Source organism: Mus musculus, chromosome 14 (genome assembly GCF_000001635.26).
Source record: "Mus musculus strain C57BL/6J chromosome 14, GRCm38.p6 C57BL/6J".
Classification (NCBI taxonomy): Eukaryota; Metazoa; Chordata; class Mammalia; order Rodentia; family Muridae; genus Mus; species Mus musculus.
Window position 1 is genome coordinate 25,345,886 of NC_000080.6, and position 18,523 is coordinate 25,364,408.

Genomic DNA, 18,523 nt, shown 5'->3' on the forward strand with positions numbered 1-18,523 from the left:
CAGTTTCCCTCTCCCTGAATAAGAAAATGAGCAACTATTTACTGACTGAACATAGATGTAAAAGGAAGTAGCTAAGTATTCAACTTGCTTATCTGAATCCAGTTTTGGTGTCCTGTACCTCACTCCCCTTTGTAAAGTGAGGGGCCTCCACTCTTACTTTCCAGGCCTGTGGTTGCTTGCAGTACTTAGTCCTAAGCACTGTGAGTACTTAGGAAGGTGAGCTCAGCTCTTCTCACAATCAGTGGCTTGGAGCCATGCCCACCCTTGACACAGGGGAGGACAGAAACACATGATGGATGACGTCAGCCCCTGGCTGGCACTGGCCTCCAGGATGTCATGACACCACAGACCACACACAGGGAAGGCCTTGGGCTCTGGCTGTGATATCTTCAGGCTGCAATGACCTTGGCTACATCATGAAAGCAGAAAAGGAAGAAACAGACCCAGATCAATCTGGCATTGACCCTACTTTTACCCTTCCAGCAACGCAATGGTAATTTACCTGTTTAGTTGTTCCACTTGGCTGTCTCATAGCCAGTCCAAAATCAGTGGGGTCAGGGTCAAATCACCCTTCCCACCCAACCCCACATCTGTCCTGTCCTAATGACTACCTCTCTCCATCAGATCAGAGTCTCACTTTACATGCCTGCCTCTCTCTCTCTCTCTCTCTCTCTCTCTCTCTCTCTCTCTCTCTCTCTCTCCCTCTCCCTCTCTCCCCCCTCCCCCTCCCTCTCCCTCCCCCTCCCCTCTCCCTCTCTCTGTCTCTATCTCTCTGTCTCTCTCTGTCTCTCTCTCTCTCCCTCTCTCTCCTCTCCCCGCCCCGTCCCTCCCTCCCTCCCTCCCTCCTTCTCTGACTGCCTCCATATCTTCTTCTAACAGACCCATCTTCCCACCTTAGAGACATATCTCAGGCCCCTCTCTCCACAGGGCCAAGCTGTAGCCACCTGGAATTGAACTGTACAGAGTCACCTGGCTCCCCTCCAACTTCAACTCACAATCTCCTACTTTCAATTAATTTGGAAAGTAATTGGATCCCATCAATTGTCTGTTTAAAACCCTCTGAAGTCTCCTCATCTGGTTGGAATAAAACTTGAGCCCCTTTCCTGCCTTGCAAAGCCATATGCAATCCTACTGCTGGCCCCGGGCCATCACTCTCCCTCCACTCTGAGCAAAAACAACAGCCTTGAACAAGCCAAGGTCCTTAACTTCTACACACCCTTCCCTGACCTTAGACTCAGATCTCAAGGTTCAGTGTCCCCTCCTGCAATGGTTCAAGTGTGGTTTATATGATAAAACTTTGGTCCTTGAGTGTGCTGGTATGAAGGATGGTAGGCCTTTGAGAGGTGGCATCGAGCAGGAGGGAGGGAGGTCACTGGGGCACTGCCTTGTGGTGGTATTAAGGTAACTCTCCTGGGACCTCACTTCATTCCTGTAAGAGCCAGTTCTCTTTAAAGAACCAGTCCCACTAAAAATAGCTGGCTTCCCGATTTGTCTCATCACTCACACACCCGCCATGATGCCATCTGTGCTGTGATATGGTAAGGGCTCCCTCCAGAGACATCACCAGATTCAGAATTCCAGCCTCTGAAACGAAGCTAAATAAATCTCTCTGTTACTCAGCCTCTGGTGTTTTGTTACAGGAACGGAATGCCTTCTAGGCTATCTCCTTGGAGACACTCTCTGACCACCTTACCTATGAGTCCGTAACCTATCCAGCTCCTTACACAGCCTTCTAAGAGACTGTTTGTCATCTGATGTTCTTTCTCACATCCCTTAATACTAAGAACAAGAAGTGTCTCCTGGTGACTCTGCTTTGTCCAGACACAAGTACAGAGTCCAGCACATAATAGGTGTCCAGGAAATATCTGCTGGCTTTATGGAAGGAGGAGGAAGAGGAAGAGGATGAGGAGGAGGAGGAGGAGGAGGAGGAGGAGGAGGTGTCATGGGTGAATGAGACAGAGTTTCAAGGGCCTGCATTGAGTGTGAAGTTTCACCTACCAAAGGAGACGGGATGCCTTGGGTAGATACTTCCTGAGCAAGGCAGTAGGGACAAATGGCTTTCCACCTCCAGCCTCCATTGTCCTGTTCTTCTACCAAGAATGGTCTGCTCTCCTTTCCCCTCCCCCAACCCTTTTCCTCCTATGTATGCACACAGATCCTCATTCATACCACCAGGTTGACCCTTCATCTGTCTGTTAATGTGATGTTCTTTAAGAGCTAGGACCAAGTCTCTATCACTCCCAGATACCCACCTTAGAGCCCTGAGGTTTGGCCATTGCAGGCATCACAAAACATTACCCAGGATCCATGCAGCCAACCCTCAAAGACCCTGCCTGACATGGCAGAACGTTATACACAGATGAACATTCTGCCATTAAAGAACTGCTGACCCAAAGGAAGAGACAGAAGATCCTATGTAAAAGCACACAATTGTACTTTTATACAAATAGATGTCATAGTTAGGGTTGTTATCGCTATGATGAAACACCACAGCCAAAGCAACTTGGGGGGAGGAAAGGGCTTATTTAGCTCATACTTCCATATCATTGTTCATCATTGAAGGAAGCAAAGACAGGAACTCAGACTGGGCAGGAACCTGAAGGCAAGAGCTAATGCAGAGGCCATGAAGGGGTGCTGCTTGCTGGCTTGCTCTACATGGCTTACTCGGCCTACTTTCGTATAGAACTCAGAACTATTATCCTAAAAATGGCACCACCTATAATGATTTGGGCACTCCCTCATCTATCACTAAGAAAACTCCCTACAGGGAGGGGATAGAGAAATGGTTTAGTGATTAAGAGCATTGACTGTTCTTCCAGAGATCCTGAGTTCAATTCCCAGCACCCACATGATGGCTCACAACCATCTGTAATGGGATTTGATGCCTTTTAGTGTCTGTGAAAACAGAGCACTCATATACATAAAATAAATAAATGAATATTTTTTTAAAATTCCCTACAGGTCTACCTACAGCCGGATCTTACTGAGTCATTTTCTTAATTTAGATTCCCTCCTCTCTGATGATTCTAGCTTGTATCAAGTTGACACAAAACCAGCCAGTGAAATAGACATAAAAAATACAATGGAATTATAAGAATGAATGAAAACAAACCAAGTTGTGAAATGACAGATGCAGCAGGAAAAGCAATTATATGAAAGTTTAAAACCTGAAGAAATCTCTTTGTTGCTTGTGAACACAGATACACATGATTTAAAAACATGAAGACATGTATGGAAATGAGACACACCATCTCCCAGGAAGAAGACAAGGGGTTGTAACTATAGAGCCAACACATGGGACCATAAAACTGTTTTTAAAAAGGAAAATTTCAAGTGCAGATGATATAATATTAATAAAAGATATAGATCAGTGGGTGGTCCATAGCTGTTTGTTGCAATATGTCAATAGACTCTACAAGTTTGAAATTGTCAAAGATCATTTGAAATTAAATACAACAGAATTCCAGCAAAGGTATCAGATCTGTTGTGTCTGATAAGTAAATGGACAAGAGTGATATGAGGCAAGTAGAAGGACAGATGTGTACATGGGTGGAAGGATGAACGAGTGGTCCATGAAAAAGGATGGATGGATGGTGATGGAAAGATATGAATGGATGGACAGCATAGATGGGTAGGTGGGTGGATGGATAGGTGGATGGATGGTGATGGAAAGATATGACTTGATGGACAACATAGATGAATGGGTGGGTGGATGGATGGAGAGACATGGACAGGTTGGAGATGGATGAGCAGACCAGTGGTCGGGTGGTTGGTGAATGAATGAGTGGATGAGGCAGTACTAGAGATTGTCACAGGAGTCTGGTCAGTCCACTTGGCATTGACCATTGTTGAGCACCAAGACACATCCCAAGCCTGATTAAGCTCAGCCCTGGCCTGGTCCATACAGAGTTTTGACAGATGCCTTTCCTCCTTCCCCAGGAGGTCAAAACTGATGACCAGATGCAGGTCTTGGTGAGGGCACATGGTGCAGTATTCTGGGCTTGGATGTGAGTCCTCTATGCTCAAGGGTCTCAGAGAATTCTCTGGACACAGACTCCCATTAGGACCCTGGAGGTGAGGGGGAAGAGAGCTTGGTGTTCCAGGAAGAATGATGTTGAAGGTAGTCAGGGAAGAGTTCTGGGAAGGGCTCCTAGCAGAAGAAACCACTGTCAGGATGATAACATCAGCAAGCAGACCTGTGGCCTGCCATGAAGTGTCTGAATTGCTACTTCTCTGGGAGTTCAAAGTTTGCTCCCAGGACACAAATGCACAAATTGAGCCAATTCTCAGAGTCGTCTCACTGGCCTGAAAAGGAATTAGGCCCAGGAATCAAATGGTTCAAGATCTGCACTCTCTGTCCACCAGTGACCCTCACTTCACCCCACTTTGGTTCCTGGAAGAATCAACCACAAATGATTTAGCTGCGGCCTGGTCCTTGCATGTACCCCCTCCATGTTGGGTTTTATGGCCCCAGTGCTGGGTGTGGGCTGGGGTGGGGCCCATGTGCCTGTCTGCATACCGGCCCTGATGGCAGCACACTCTCATCTCACCAAACAGTCCTCCGACAAGCACCGTTACTGCTCACTGCCGTCTCTCAGCTAACTAGGAAAGGGTTTTTCTAATTACATTTCCCTTGAAATCCACCCGGGTTTGAGTTAACACCTCTTCAGTCTGCCAAAACCTAAGTCATTTTAAAATTAGTTCTGGAGGTTTTGAAACACACACACACACACACACACACACACACACACACACACACGCACACGCACAAACACACATCCCACTGGGATACTGAATTTTCAAGTTGTATATGGAATAGTCTCCCCAGAAGTCCAGTGTGGCTTTCCATGGACCATGTGGGAGAGGCCTGGAGGGGAGGAGGGGGGCCCCCATCCTGGCTAACTGGGCCTCATTCCCCTCAAATCTGGAGTGCAGCCTTCCACAATGCTGTTGAATCGATGGAATCATAAATGCATTTTGCCCTGAGCAGTCTCTCTGATACTTTTTAAAACTGTGTGGATGGGAGGGAAATGTGATCCATATGGTTTTGAGTCATTAACACTTAAATCATCAAAATAGAGGGATTTTTTTTTCTTTCTTTCTTATTTATTTATTTTTTTCTAGAGAAATTTCATATCCAAGGCGCCTTGAGCAGCTCTTTAATAAACTATTTAAAATTCTGTTGTTCCTCCTAAAACACGCAAGTGCACACCCACATATGCAGCACACGTATATACATACACCCAACCTCAGAAAGGGCAGCAGTGGGAAACAGCCCACGTGGGGCCATCCAGCTCTAAGACAGTGGAAAGGCCTTGCAAGGTATCTGTTGAGCACTGAAGGTGGGGGTCAGTGACCTATGCTCAGCCCAGCTGTTCGGGCTAAGAGTTCCATAGAACTTAAAACTCATCTGGAGGTGACCCCTAGTGATACAGAGGAGAAAATTGAGGCCCCAAAGAGTCTCAAATGCTTAGAGACTTAGTAGAAGGCACAGTGGATGTTTCAGAATGAGATAACAACGTAAGCAACCATGCCTGGCACTTTTGTATCATAGGGCTGAATGGTAAAGCTTGAGACAGGGATCCAGGCAGGAGAAGGGGTAGCATCTGAACCTTCGGCACATCCATGGTTCCTTGTAGCCTAGAGGCTTCAGTTTCTGGCTTCAGCCTGCAAGCCAAGACTACCCAGGGAGGGACTATTTTCCCACAACACACAAGGCTTAGACGTGCAAGAATGGGAGACGTGGGGTGATTTGCTGAAATATCACTACAAATACTCTAGGGAGGAAGGGTATCAATGACACGGGCTTGGGTATAGAAGGAGTAAACCTGAGGGGCATTTGATAGGACTGGAGGTCAAACGAATGGGGCAAAGATCCACAGAGCAGCATTGAGGCTGTATTGCATTTGTTCTTCCAGCTTTGGGTGGCCATCACAAGTTCTTGAGGCAAGATCTCTCTAACCTTTGGCTTTTATTTTCACACTTCCCAGAGGCCACTCTGACTTTCTGCCTCCATCTTGGAAGGACCCCTGTGGTTTCCAGACTCACCCAGAACATCCTTATCTCAATATCCTAAATGCTATCCCATCAGTAACTTCCTTCTGCAACATAGCATGCATTTACAGGTTCTGAGAGTTTGGAGGCCAGTGTCTTTGGAGAAGTAGGAAATTGTCCAGGCTTCTACAAGAAGGACGTTCAGATTTATTCCTTTGTTTGTCTGTTGCTTTCTTTCTCTTTACTTTTTGTTACATTTATGCATTTTTATGTGTATATCCCTATGTGCCATCATGCATGCGTGAATACCAGAGGCCATCTTATGGGAGTGGATTCTCTCCTTCCACCAGGTTAAGCCCAAGAATTAAACAACTCATGTCTTCAGGCTGGGTGGCAAGGTGACCATACCTGCAGATTCATCTCCCTGCCAAAACTTAGATCTCTGACCTTGGTGACCAGCTGGTGCTTGGAATCAAAAGAGGAGATCAGTGGCTAGGCTAGTCTTGGTTTCCTTGCTGAGACAGATAGATGCCTACAAGAAGCAATGTAGAAGGAGGGTGAACCACCAGTTCAGAGGTTTCCAGTCTGTGGTTGGCTGGCTTCCCTGCTATGGACCTGTAGAGAGGCAGAACAGTATAGTGGGACAGAGGAGGACATGCAACCCTAGAAACATGGCCAAAAGGCAGAGGAGAGGGTGACAGGACAAGATACGACCACCAAGGATGTGCTTCAGTGGCCTGCTTCTCCCACAAAGCGTCTACCTCCACAAGTTTCCACTTCCTCCCAGTGACGAGCCCTGAACCCACCAAAGAATCAATCCATTAAGTGGTTTAGAGCATTTCCCAAAGCCTACCAACCAGCTGGCAGCCAAGCTCCAATAACAGGAGCCTTGGAGAGGCAAAGCACACTTCATCCAAACCTTAAAAATGTATGTAGGGAATCGTTCTTCTAACCAGAAGCTCAGGACATAAGCAGGAAGGGGTTTCTGAGATAAGATGGTTCTGGGCAGTGGAGCAGGGGACAGGTGTGACCTAAAAGTATGGCGTTCAGGCTCCAGTGACAGAGACCAAGGTAGCCACAGGAATAAATGAAGCTTCTGATTTCTCATTCATTTGGGGGTAGGGGAGGCAGCAAGGCTAGGAAGCAGAGGGAACCCCATTTTGGATAGAAGACAAAGGATGAGGCATGGTCAGAGCCCAAAGCTTAACATGGTGGAAAGAGAAAACTCACTTCCTCTGATATCCATGCACGTGCATACACACTTATACACATAAAAATACATCAGATAATTACCCAGGAATGGGGGCTAAAGAGATAACAGGGTCAGAGGAGGGCACAGGAAAAGATTGCAATGTCATGTGGAAAACGGGAACTAAATGGGATAGGACAAAGGTTTGCCCACTCCCGGTTGACCCCAAAGCCATTTTGAATGGAGTGAAACAAGATTAGCCGAAGTGTCTTGGTACAATGTTCTTGAGGATATTTGGTTTAGGAAGCTTACGGTGCCACCTGTGAGCCGAGGGCAGGGTGGGGATGAAGGGGTGCTTTGAAAGGAAGCCTCAGCATGGTGAGACACCATAAAGGAAAGAAAGGAGGATTGTTTTGTAGGTCCTCCCTTGACCCAAACCTAGAGATTAAAAAAAAGGGGGGGGACACCAGAAATTGATAGCTTGAGTCTGAGAAAGTGGAGCTTCCCAGACCCTTCTCAGAAGCTGAAGCCAGTACAGCCTCAGCCTTACCTTCTTCCTTGACCCTTGGTCAATGACCTCAGCTTCAAAACCAGTAACTGACCACACACGAGAGCGGGAAGAGAGGCAAGACCTGAGACTAGTCACCTGTGAAAGTGAACCTGAGCCTTACCCGAACCCCTTCTTTCTTCCCCTTACCCATGGGCCTCAATCTCAGCCTCCTCCCCTCCCTCCCATGTGTCCTAAACAAGGCCTCAGTGCTCTGGGTGACTACGGCCAATTCAATCACATCTGTGGGCCTCTTGATGAAATGAGACACTTGGCTGCAATGACCGCCAGCAGCCTCCCCAGCCCTCGTGGCCCGGGGAAGCACAACCTTGGACGTGGATGGGCCGTCTAAGTTGCCACAGGAGCTCCAGCCTCTTTGGAGAGCGGCCCAGGGTTCTGTCACTTGGTAAACATGATGCAGGCCTGTTTGGGGCCTCATAACTGTGGTTTTCTGTTTTCCTCAGCAGTAGCTGCAAGGCCAGGGCTGCAGCTGAGCCAGGCCAGGAGGAAGGGAGCGGGGAGAAAGAAGAACAGCCTCTCCACACTAACCCCTCTGCTTAGCTCAGAAAGTTTACAAAGGGAGGAATCTCATGTGCCTGCTAGACTCTTCCTCTACCTTACCCCAGCTCATTCCTCTTGCAAAGGAAAAGACTTACTCGCAAGCTGTGCTGTCCAGCCTCCGTTTTGGGGAACAGACACTCAGTTCACAGTACTGTTGAACTTTGGAAAGAAGAAACCATGTCTAGAGCTGAGATGTGGGTGACTGGAGACCCTAACCCAAAGCAACAGCCGGCCCTATGGGGCCAGTCTTGTTATTTGGAAACAATTCAGTTTGCCTGGACCCTCCAGGACCTGGCACACAGGAGTCCTGTGTAATCCTGGTTTAATGAGCCAAGTGGAGATGAATCCAGGAAAAGACAAGATTGCTCTTGGAAAGAAACAATGGCAGTGGCTACGGAGGGTGTGACTGATAGGATTGGCACCCTTGGGTTCCCTCGCCCGTCTATGAAACATTCCCCAGCTGCTAGGGACAGGGCGGGCTGCATACCATGTGCTGCCTCTAACCCTGCTGAGAGGAGCTGTCTGATCTGGACATGGCTGGGAATGTGCCATGTCTCCAAGGTCGATCTCTACCTCATCCATGATGTCCATGCCAGGGTAACTCTAAACTACCAGAAATCTCTGATACAGTTCATACTTCCAAGCAGCCCTTGTGGAGGGGCAAAGGCTGTGCTTTCTGTCTCTGCTTAGCATCTCTGGCTCCTTTAGCCTGCTTTCTGGCTACCTTGCTGGATACCTTGAAGAACACCCTCCCTCCATAGCCCGCTTGTGCAGGAATATGTGTTTTAGCTTCTATTTCTAGTGAACCTGACCCAAGATGACAGAGAGCACTCTCCAGATAAGTCCAGCTCTAGACAGCCTCTGCTCTCTAAGCTAAGGGGGTACCAAGCTGCCTGCCCAGCAGCAGGGGAGAATGGAGGGCATAGACAGCTGGCATTTTGCAAGGCCAGAGCTCATCAGTGAAGCTCTGCACATCTGGGGAGTTGGGGGGAAGGGGTATTTGGACTACAGCATTAGCAGAAAGGTGCAGAGTACAGTACAACTGGAAGCCTCTGGGGCTACCAACGTTGCAAGATGCCAAGACTCTCCCCGGCTAGAGAACTGTGGACGAGTTTGTTCTTGTCAGCTGGCAGCACAGACAGGCAGGCATGGCAGAACCTGTGGACAGTGAAGACCAGGCTATCTCAAGGCAAAAAGGATCTAGGGTCCAGGGTAGATCAGGAGACCCCTGGACTTCTGCTAGCTGAGAACTTTACAAATATCATGAAGTCCTTACCTAGGTGGCACCATAAGTAACTAAAATATAAAATAATTTTTGAAAGTGTACAACAAAGACAAGAGCAATAGTAATAGAAATTTTAGGATTCGCAATACACCACGGGCTAATGTGGGGTGGAGGACCCTGCTAGCCCACTGCATGCCATTCCTTCATTTAATCCCACTGGATCTGTTATCTCCGTGGTGCACATGCTCATGTGTTCTTATATGTAACCAGGAAAACACGGCATTAGTCTCTCCTTACCCACAAGAGTATGTCCTAAGACCCTGTCTATCTAAAGACAGGAATAATGCCTTATTTATACTGTTTCATTTGACACACAATCCATACTAAAAATGTCATTTTAAAGCTAGACATAATAAGAGATCTATTTATTTGTAGATACATAATACATACATACATACATACATACATACATACATACATAGCTGCAAGAGCAACAATGTAAAAAGGGGAGAGCTCATGGTCGCTTGGCCTTCCCTGGCACACTAGGAACTGCCCCCAGTACCCAGAGTACAGACAGTTTTCTGCCCAGAGCTGCCCTCCTCCATGGCAGCAGCCTCTTCAACTCCCATAAAGGACTGAGTTGGGTTCTAAAGCTACATCATGGACCTGCCTCAGAAATGGGGCCTGCTTGTATGTTCCCAGTCCCTATCCTGTTGGGAGAAATATGGCCAATGGCAGTAACTTCCAGCTTTCTACAAGGTCAGGATTGGGAGGGATAGACTTTGGGGTCTCAGATGTCCCTAAGAACAACAGACACATTCAGGAACCTCCAAAGTTGTCTCCAAGCTGTGACTCCGGGCTTGACACAGACCTATAACATTATCCTCTCATGTCAAAGGTCTCCAGAGGTATGCACTGGGCTCCATGAAATTTCTAGAGCCTTTGACCTTAGATCAGAGTTTAGGGAGAGGGAGCACAATTCCCATAGTTCTCTGTGAGAACTGCAATTCCCTGGCTCCCCATTTACAGCACTAGGAACACCTACACTGCACCTCAGGAACAAACCTCAGCCTCCTCTTCTTTAAAACTCAGCATTGTAGACGATGCCCTATAACAACTATTCCTCCAAGTGTCAGTGACTTCTCTGGCGCAATGAGTTTGATTGTGTCCCCCCAAAGTTCATGCCTTAGAAACACAATTCCTAAATTCACGTGTTCATGATATTTGGAGGAAAGGTCTTTGAGAGATAATTAAAACGAGATGAAAGCAAAGGCAGGGACTCCAGGACATGCAGCAGCTTTGTAATAGAAAGAGGGGAGATCCATGCTACAGAGCTTGCTCTGTCTGACCACATTGCCCTCTATCATGTTGTGATGCAGCCAAAAGGTCCTTCTTCACCGGACACCTAGCACCAGTGAAGGAAGATAGGGAGAAAAAGGTAAAGAAGAAATAAGATGGGGAGGGAAGAGGAGTTGTTTCCTCTTCTCTGGGCTACACTTACAAGGCTCATCTGACCTAAATCCCAATCCTAGAGAACATACTAAACTACTGCAAAGATTTACCAGATTGTCCTAGAAGATTCCAGAATATTAACTCAATGCTTTCTCTAGAGGTTAGCTCATCTGTGGGTACTGAAAGTGCTCAGATTCCCCAAGGACATTGGGAGGGTAAGCAGAATGGCTTAGTTACTGTGAGCTGCGTCCCCCACCTCCATTTTATTCCTACAGATCTACTTAGAAATCTCCACAGCCTCCTTCCCTCCCAGTCTAGCGTACCATACCACGTCACAATAAACACATCAAAATGCATCCATATCCTGTTTCAAATATCATTTACATATAACTTCAGAGGAGCTGGGGTGAGCTCCATTTAACAAGTTGACATGATATTACATTATGCACATATTCAATTAAACATCAATTAACTTTGATTTGCAGTCATTTTGAGAAGTTGATCATTTTTTTCCTCTGTCATCAAATACCCTTGGAAAGACTGTAATCTGTAGTCCATGAGTTGGAGGTGCTCTGTCCTTCCTGAAGGCTCCATTGCTGGGTGCCCCATCTATCTGTGCGAGGCCAGCTGCTGCCCGTTTCTTCAGTTGGAAGTTTTACCTACTTCTTCCCCCAGATGATAGTACTCAGAGTCCATGGAGAATCTGCATAACGACAGAGGCTGCTAGGTCCTATGGTCAGAGCCAAGAAGGGAGGAGGCAGCCATAGATTCAAGGGAGGCAGTCCATGAAGCACAAGGAGAAGCCTCTTGACCAACATCACAGACCCTCCTGTGACTTACAGTCTGCAAAATCCCTTCTTTCTCAGTCTTCTCTAGATCTCCACCCAATATCTGTGAAGTTTGCACCATCACCCCCACTTTCCAGATGAGCCCACAGAGGCTCAGGGACATGTGAGAGACTATCACCAATGGAGGAGTTCTGGCTTCACCTTCCTCACCACCCACTAAGGGTGGGTGATTTGAGCCATCGGGGATATGTGTTTTCTCTTTGCACAAATCTCTTTGTGAATTCTTCTGTGGCCTGTCAGCATCCAAGGTCAGCAAGGGGTGCCAGGCAGGGGAGTGGACCACAGTCCCAGCCCTGAAGCTGGTAGGGACGGCACAAAGCCAGAGAGTTGGGTAAGTTGTGCTGCTGAGCGTCAAAACGTGTCAGGTCTCGCCCCAGCAGGCTGCTCCCTGGAATTAGCAGATACAATCCTGGAGTCAGAGAGCCATCTCCTTGGATCAGCTGTGCAGGGCAAGACGGGGCGGGGAGGAGAAAGCCATTCATGGGCGGAAAGAGTTTCGAGTGGCCTGATGCCAGGGCATCTGGGGTCACAGTGCGGTCCCCAAGTCCTTTCCCAAACCAGGACATCCCTAGCTGTCTGAGTCTGATATCACCATTGAATCTGCAACTTAAGACAGCCTGCTGAACCTGTCTGTCTGTCACCCCACCATCCACAGTTATCTGAGGAAGCTTAATGGAGAAGCAAAGCAAAACCTGTGGAAATGGTGCCCTTTCCCCCTCTTTCTTTCCCTTCCTCCTTCTCCTCCTCTTTCCCCTTTCCCCTTCCCCTGCCCCTAACACCATAAGCTGGAGTGAGCTTCCCATTCTAGGTGGGCCCCAGCAGCTCCCAAGTGAGTATCGGTTGTCTACAATGTGTCACGAGCACCACCAGTTACTTCTCAGTTGGGTTCTTGAAGTTCACAGAAACTCAACAATGCAGAAAGCATCATCTTTTTGTGTGTGGAGAAGAGGAAATGGACAGAGAGCTCATTCATTTGCCCAAGGCCACCAAAGTAGAAGGCAGCAGAGTTGGATTCCAGGCCAGGTGGGCTTGCTCCATGATCTTCTGAACGTCCACATCTGACACTGTTTTCTCCACGCTTGCCCTGCTCCTCCAGGCCGTGAGAACCATGTGATAAAAAATAAGAGCCTTGGCTTAGCATCCGAGGCCCTCCACAGACTCCCAAAGTGTCTTGAGCTAGCTTTCTAACCGTGTTTCATCTCAGCCTTATAACTGCAGTACTTCAACCTGCTCCCCCAACCATGCTATCTCTGTGTTTGTAAAGATCTGCCCTGGCAAGCCTGGGTCCATCTGCCAGAAGTGGCCTTCACCATCTCCTCCCTGTCATATCCACACTCCACAGAGTGAAATCAGAGACAGTGACTTGGAGGAGGGGCCACTTAGGTTGGAGTCAGTTAATCCTTTGGATTCATGAAACAACTTTCACATTCACTACAACGTGATATGGCTGAGGAAACATGGGTGTTTATTCAAATATCAGGTCACCAGACCTGGAATATTTTCAGGGCAGGCCTGGTGAACTGTTTGTGTCTGTATCCTAGCAACTGGCATGAGGTTCTGGCTCAGAGTAAGTACTCCTTGGAATGATGATGGATGGATGAACAGATGGATAGATACAAAGATGGATGAACACTTGGATGGATGCTTGGATAGAGTAGGGAGTGACTGGACAATGAGATGGATGGATGGGTGTGTGGATGAGAGATAAACAGATGGACAGATGGATGGTTGGTTGGATGGATGGATGGATGGATGGATGGATGGATGGATGGATGAGTACATGGATGGATGGATGGATGGATGGATGGATGGATGGATGGATGGATGATGGTTGGTTGGTTGGTTGGATAACTTGGCTGCAAGATGAATAAATTCGCAGAGGGATGGAAGAAAAGGAAATGAGCAAATTACTCATGTCAATAAGCACAAAACTACTCAGCCCTGGGAGACTCCAAAAGCCTCTCCGATTTGTGGTCCTTGCAACCTTTTGTTGCAGGTCAATAAAGATCTCATAGGCCCCCCTCTGGGCAAAGAACCAAGTCTGTCTCAGCAGGAAGAGGGGAAAGGACCCCAGTCTGGAACTCTGAGCTTATATCCTGGAATCCATGGCTGCACTCGAGGAAGAGGAGGCCCTGCCCCATCCCTAGAGAGGAGCCAAGCAGGGAGGAGTCCACAGTTCCATCTTTCCATTAGCTAAGAAACTGTTCCAAGCATGGCCTCTCCCAACTCCCAAATTCCACTGCTCAGGATAATCGGAGCCTGGGCCTGAGGCCAGTGTTGCTTCAACTCCAAAACCAAAACCACACTGGCTTGAGTAGGAGAGGCCTGGGGAGTCAGGATCCAGGAGGGCAGGGGCAGGAAGAAACTTGACCAACCACTGGAGACAGCTGCAGGCAGCTTGACCTCCAGCCAACAATGATGTGATCAGGGATTGCAGCCCCTCTCCCAGAGCACTCAGGTTCCTTCTGACACCGGCTTCATGCTGGGTCCCACCACACCTTCGGCTCCCCTCAGTCCCCACCCAGCATCCTCACATCTGCAGCAAGACTCTGCCAAGTTAACAGCTGCAGCCTATGTTCCAAATCTCTCCAAACCCTGCACTACCCACATGGCTAAAGCCACATCCCTTCTGACCCCAGAGCAGTGCCCTCAGGAAAGAAAGGCTCATTACTCCTTGGAAATCTGCTTCTGGGCAGCATTGAAGACAGGCTGGTGAGCCTGGAGCTTGAACAAAGTTCCTGCAAGGTCTTTAGGGCAATCAAGGCCCCCATGACCACCCAGCACAAAGTTTCTCGGCCACTCGCCTGCTTTCCAGGATCAGGGGCTCTCCCAAAAGCTAGCCAGCCCAGCTATGGGCTGGAAATAATGTGAGGAAAGGAGAGGGTCTCTCCGCTGATGCACCTGCCTTCTCCTCCTCAAGAAGGCACCAGAAAAAGCTACTGTGGTCAAGAGAATGGAATATTGGTTCTTTGACCTCTCAGCAGTTTCTGCAAATTGGAAAAGGGCCCTGACTCTACCCACATAGTATCCTAGAAGCTGTTGCACTGAGGTGGGCAGGAGAGATTCTTATGGAGGCGCAAACCCACTGTTCCTAGATCCACCCAAGAAAGAATGAGCCAAATCCTTTGCTACATCTGAATCACTAGTGAACAGCCCTTATTGGGCCAGCTCATAGCTTTTATGCCATGCATGTGCAAGCCTCCCAGTGGGATGTGCTGCCTTCAGTGAGGCACACCCATCACCAGCACTCATCGCTTGAAACCCACCCACCTGTCACCACGGCCTGACGAGCATTTCCAGGTTCTCTGCCTCTTACTCAATGAACTGAATGAAACGAAGCCTCGCATGGATTGCAAAAAACAGCAAGGGGATTCTAAAGCGGTGCAGTAGTAACGACTCAGAAAGAAGTATGTTGTCAAGAACGACAGTAGGCCACATGAGCAAGGGTACTCAAGGGCTCCAATTATTATTTGGGGCTTCTCTTAATGGGGTTCAAGAGAAGAAGGTGTATGGCTGTTAAGGGACATAACACGGGTAGTTCTCCATTTTGATTGACAGACTTGAATGAGGATTACACAATTACATAAACCTATGCTCAGAGCACATGTCCCTTCCTGCAATGCATCTGATTTTAATCATACGCCTGCCCAATTATGCATAGGCATAAGATGGTAAATAGGGGATTCTCCCTAAGGGTTCACTCAGAAGACACAGTTTGCCTTATTCTGCAGACATCCAAAACCAATCTTAGCCGGATGAGGCCATTGCCAGGAGTTCCCAGGTTTGTTCCAGTGTGTGTTTGAATGGAAACAATGCATTATCAAGAGGTTGCTAAGGGGAGTAACTTACTTCCATTTATTAAAGCAGATATACAGTGCAATTCACTACAATGAGGTGTGCATACTTGGTTTGCCAAATCAAGTAAGGTCTCCGGCTAGGAAGCTATTCCCTATGCTTGCCCACCTCACATCATACTGAAGCTACTCAAATGGCCCCTGGAATCAGTCAGCATGGGGGAGGTTTTGCTGGCAGGATCAACCAGCCCCTTGCCCTACCTCAGTGATTCAAGAAAACACAAATCCATGTTTGGTTCACAGTCCATTTCTAATCACCTGCTTGAACCAAGCCCACGTTCTGATCTTCACCCATCCCTCTGACCAATGATGCCTCAGGAACCACAGTCCCATTTATAGCAGCTGAGACCTCCATGTCCTACAGATATATGCTTCTCTATGACCACAAAAATACCTGGGCCACTAGGCCAAAGAAGGCCAACAGATGCCTGATCTCACTGTGTGGCCTTGGGGGTATTCACTAGCCTGTTTGAGAATGGGAAGGAGAGATAGGAGTTCCCAAGATGCTTGCCATCTTGGGGCAAACCATGCCCAATCTCCAATTCTGACCCAGACCTGGGGCTCCTAAAATTCTCTCTCTTGTGGCCCACTAGGGGCACGAGGGCTGGCTAGTTAGGGCTTATTCTTAAGCATAGTTCCTCTTCTCCCAGAAATCCTCCACTGTTTGGACAGTTACACCCACAGCAGGCCCTTAGCATGATTGCATGCTACCAGTGACAGAGTGTTCACTGCCTCTGAGTAGATTCTGCCCTGTTCTTGGTTTCGAAAGCAACACAATTAGGCATGTGGAGGGATCACAACCGAATGGGTGAAAATGCTGGAGTGCTCTCCAGAGCCCAACCCAATTCAGCCCTAGGCCCTCGGCCTCCAGACTGCCAAGCTTGCCTCTCAGATTGGACCATTACCTGTTTCTCCCTTTGGTCGGGCTGGAGAGTCGACTGATCTGATCTGATCCTTAAGACGCTGATTTCCCTGGCATGGACTGCTCAGAATCCCATACCGATGCCCCCTAAGAAGCTTCATTCAGTCTGTGACTTTGCACCAGGCTTCCCAGCCTCCAGACCTCCATTCACATCCATCAAATGGAGGATGGGTCTCTATAAATGTTACCTTCCAGGTAGTTAAGCACCCCACCTATCCTGCCACCTTCCAGACCTAAGGAAAGCAACAGAGAAGCCAGCAGGGCCCCTAGTGAAGAGGGAGGAGATACAAGAGCAGACCCCAGGCTGGCCCCATGCCCATTTTGTCAATGTCTGCTTTGTCTGGAGCTCACAGCAAGCAGGTGAGTTCATTTTCCATTAAGGACAATTAGCTCTTCATTTGCATATGCTAAATTCGACATTTAAGGGAACAGTTCCTCCCCACCCAAACAGGATGAAAGTCCAATGACAGGCAGGCAACCTGCAGTTTGGGGCAGAGGTGTAATTGGCTCTTATTAAAGGAGATGTGGGAGATACAGGTTTTGAAATGCAAATGATTGCATCAGTCCTTCTGCCAGGCCAGCATAGGGAATGAAAGGAGGAAGCTGAGCCTCTTTTCTGCTCCATGTCTGCACAGGGCAGCCCTCCTTCCTGACCCACAGCAAGAGAGTCAGAGAAGCTGGGCAGAAAGGATTCCTAATCTCCCGGGGAGTGCAGAGAGCAGGACAGAGTCACCTCCAACAGCTCCATCCCTTGCCTGGGCCTGCCCTGTCTGAGTCAACCACTTCCTAGTCCCTAAAGGAAGGTCTAGTAGCTTGTTCGGCCTGAGCCCAACAATCCCAACTGCTTCCTCATGGCTTCTCCCACAGCATACAGTCAGGAAGCCCTAAAGACCCCCACATAGACCATTTGCCACTCCCCTGCCAAGAGGTCTCCCCCTCCCACCCACCCAACCATCTCATTCTTGTTTCAAGCTAGCTTAGAGGCTGTTTGATCTGCCTTGTGAGCCCAGACTGAAGCCATGGTAGCATCCTTACCCCCTCTGAGACTTACTAAAAACAGAAGAATCTGCCTCATAAGAGTTAGTCACATCATAGAAAAGAACAGAAATGAGTAGATGAAGGAAAGATAGAAAGAAGGATGGGTGTATCCATGCATGGGTGGGTGGATGGACGGATGGATGGATGGGAGGATGGATGGATGGATGGATGGATGGGAGGATGGATGGATGGATGGATGGATGGATGGATGGATGGATGGGAGGATGGATGGATGGATGGATGGATGGGAGGATGGATGGATGGATGGATGGATGGATGGATGGATGGATGGGAGGATGGATGGATGGATGGATGGGTGGATGGATGGATGGATGGATGGGTGGATGGATGGATGGATGGGAGGATGGATGGATGGATGGATGGATGGATGGATGGATGGATATGGTATGGATGGTACATGGATGGATATCAATGGATGCTTATTTGTACCCTATGAACCTTCCTTCTGCCCTTGCTTTAACATATAGCACTAAAGTAAGGCTGGATGAGATAAATGCCACATTCTGTATGTAACTCAGTGAGGAAATCCAGAGATGAAGGGTCTATGTCATGCCTCAGGATACCCCACTCAAATGTGATGGCGATAACTTGGCCTCAAAGTCCTCCACTGTGATGGAAGTCTTCAACCTAACCACCTCTCCCATGTGACTGTCACAGCTCCTTCCTTACACAACCCTAACTACCTGGGCCTCTTCAGATACAGAGGCTAACTATGCAGGTACGTGTTCCTGTCTCTCTGTGTCTCTGTCTCTGGGTATGTGCATCTGTCTCTGAGTTTCTATCTGTCTCTAAATTTATCTGTCTCTCTGAGTGCCTCTGTCTCTCTATTTCTCCCTCTCTCAGTGTGTGTGTCTCTCTCTCTCCTCTTTCTC

At 48.2% G+C, this 18,523-nt stretch overlaps 1 long non-coding RNA gene across 9 annotated transcripts in view; it reads right to left on the minus strand.

The window, feature by feature from the left end:
- Zmiz1os1 overlaps window positions 1–18,523 on the minus strand; it is a 151,773-nt gene that overhangs the window by 90,872 nt on the left and 42,378 nt on the right. For 2 of the 9 annotated variants that reach the window (XR_383294.4, XR_383295.4), the window contains exon 2: window positions 1,781–12,256. The exons of the other annotated variants lie outside the window; for them this stretch is intronic. This is a non-coding gene — a long non-coding RNA (Zmiz1 opposite strand 1). Of the gene's footprint in view, window positions 1–1,780; window positions 12,257–18,523 lie in introns of those variants that run through there. 9 annotated transcript variants of the gene reach the window in all.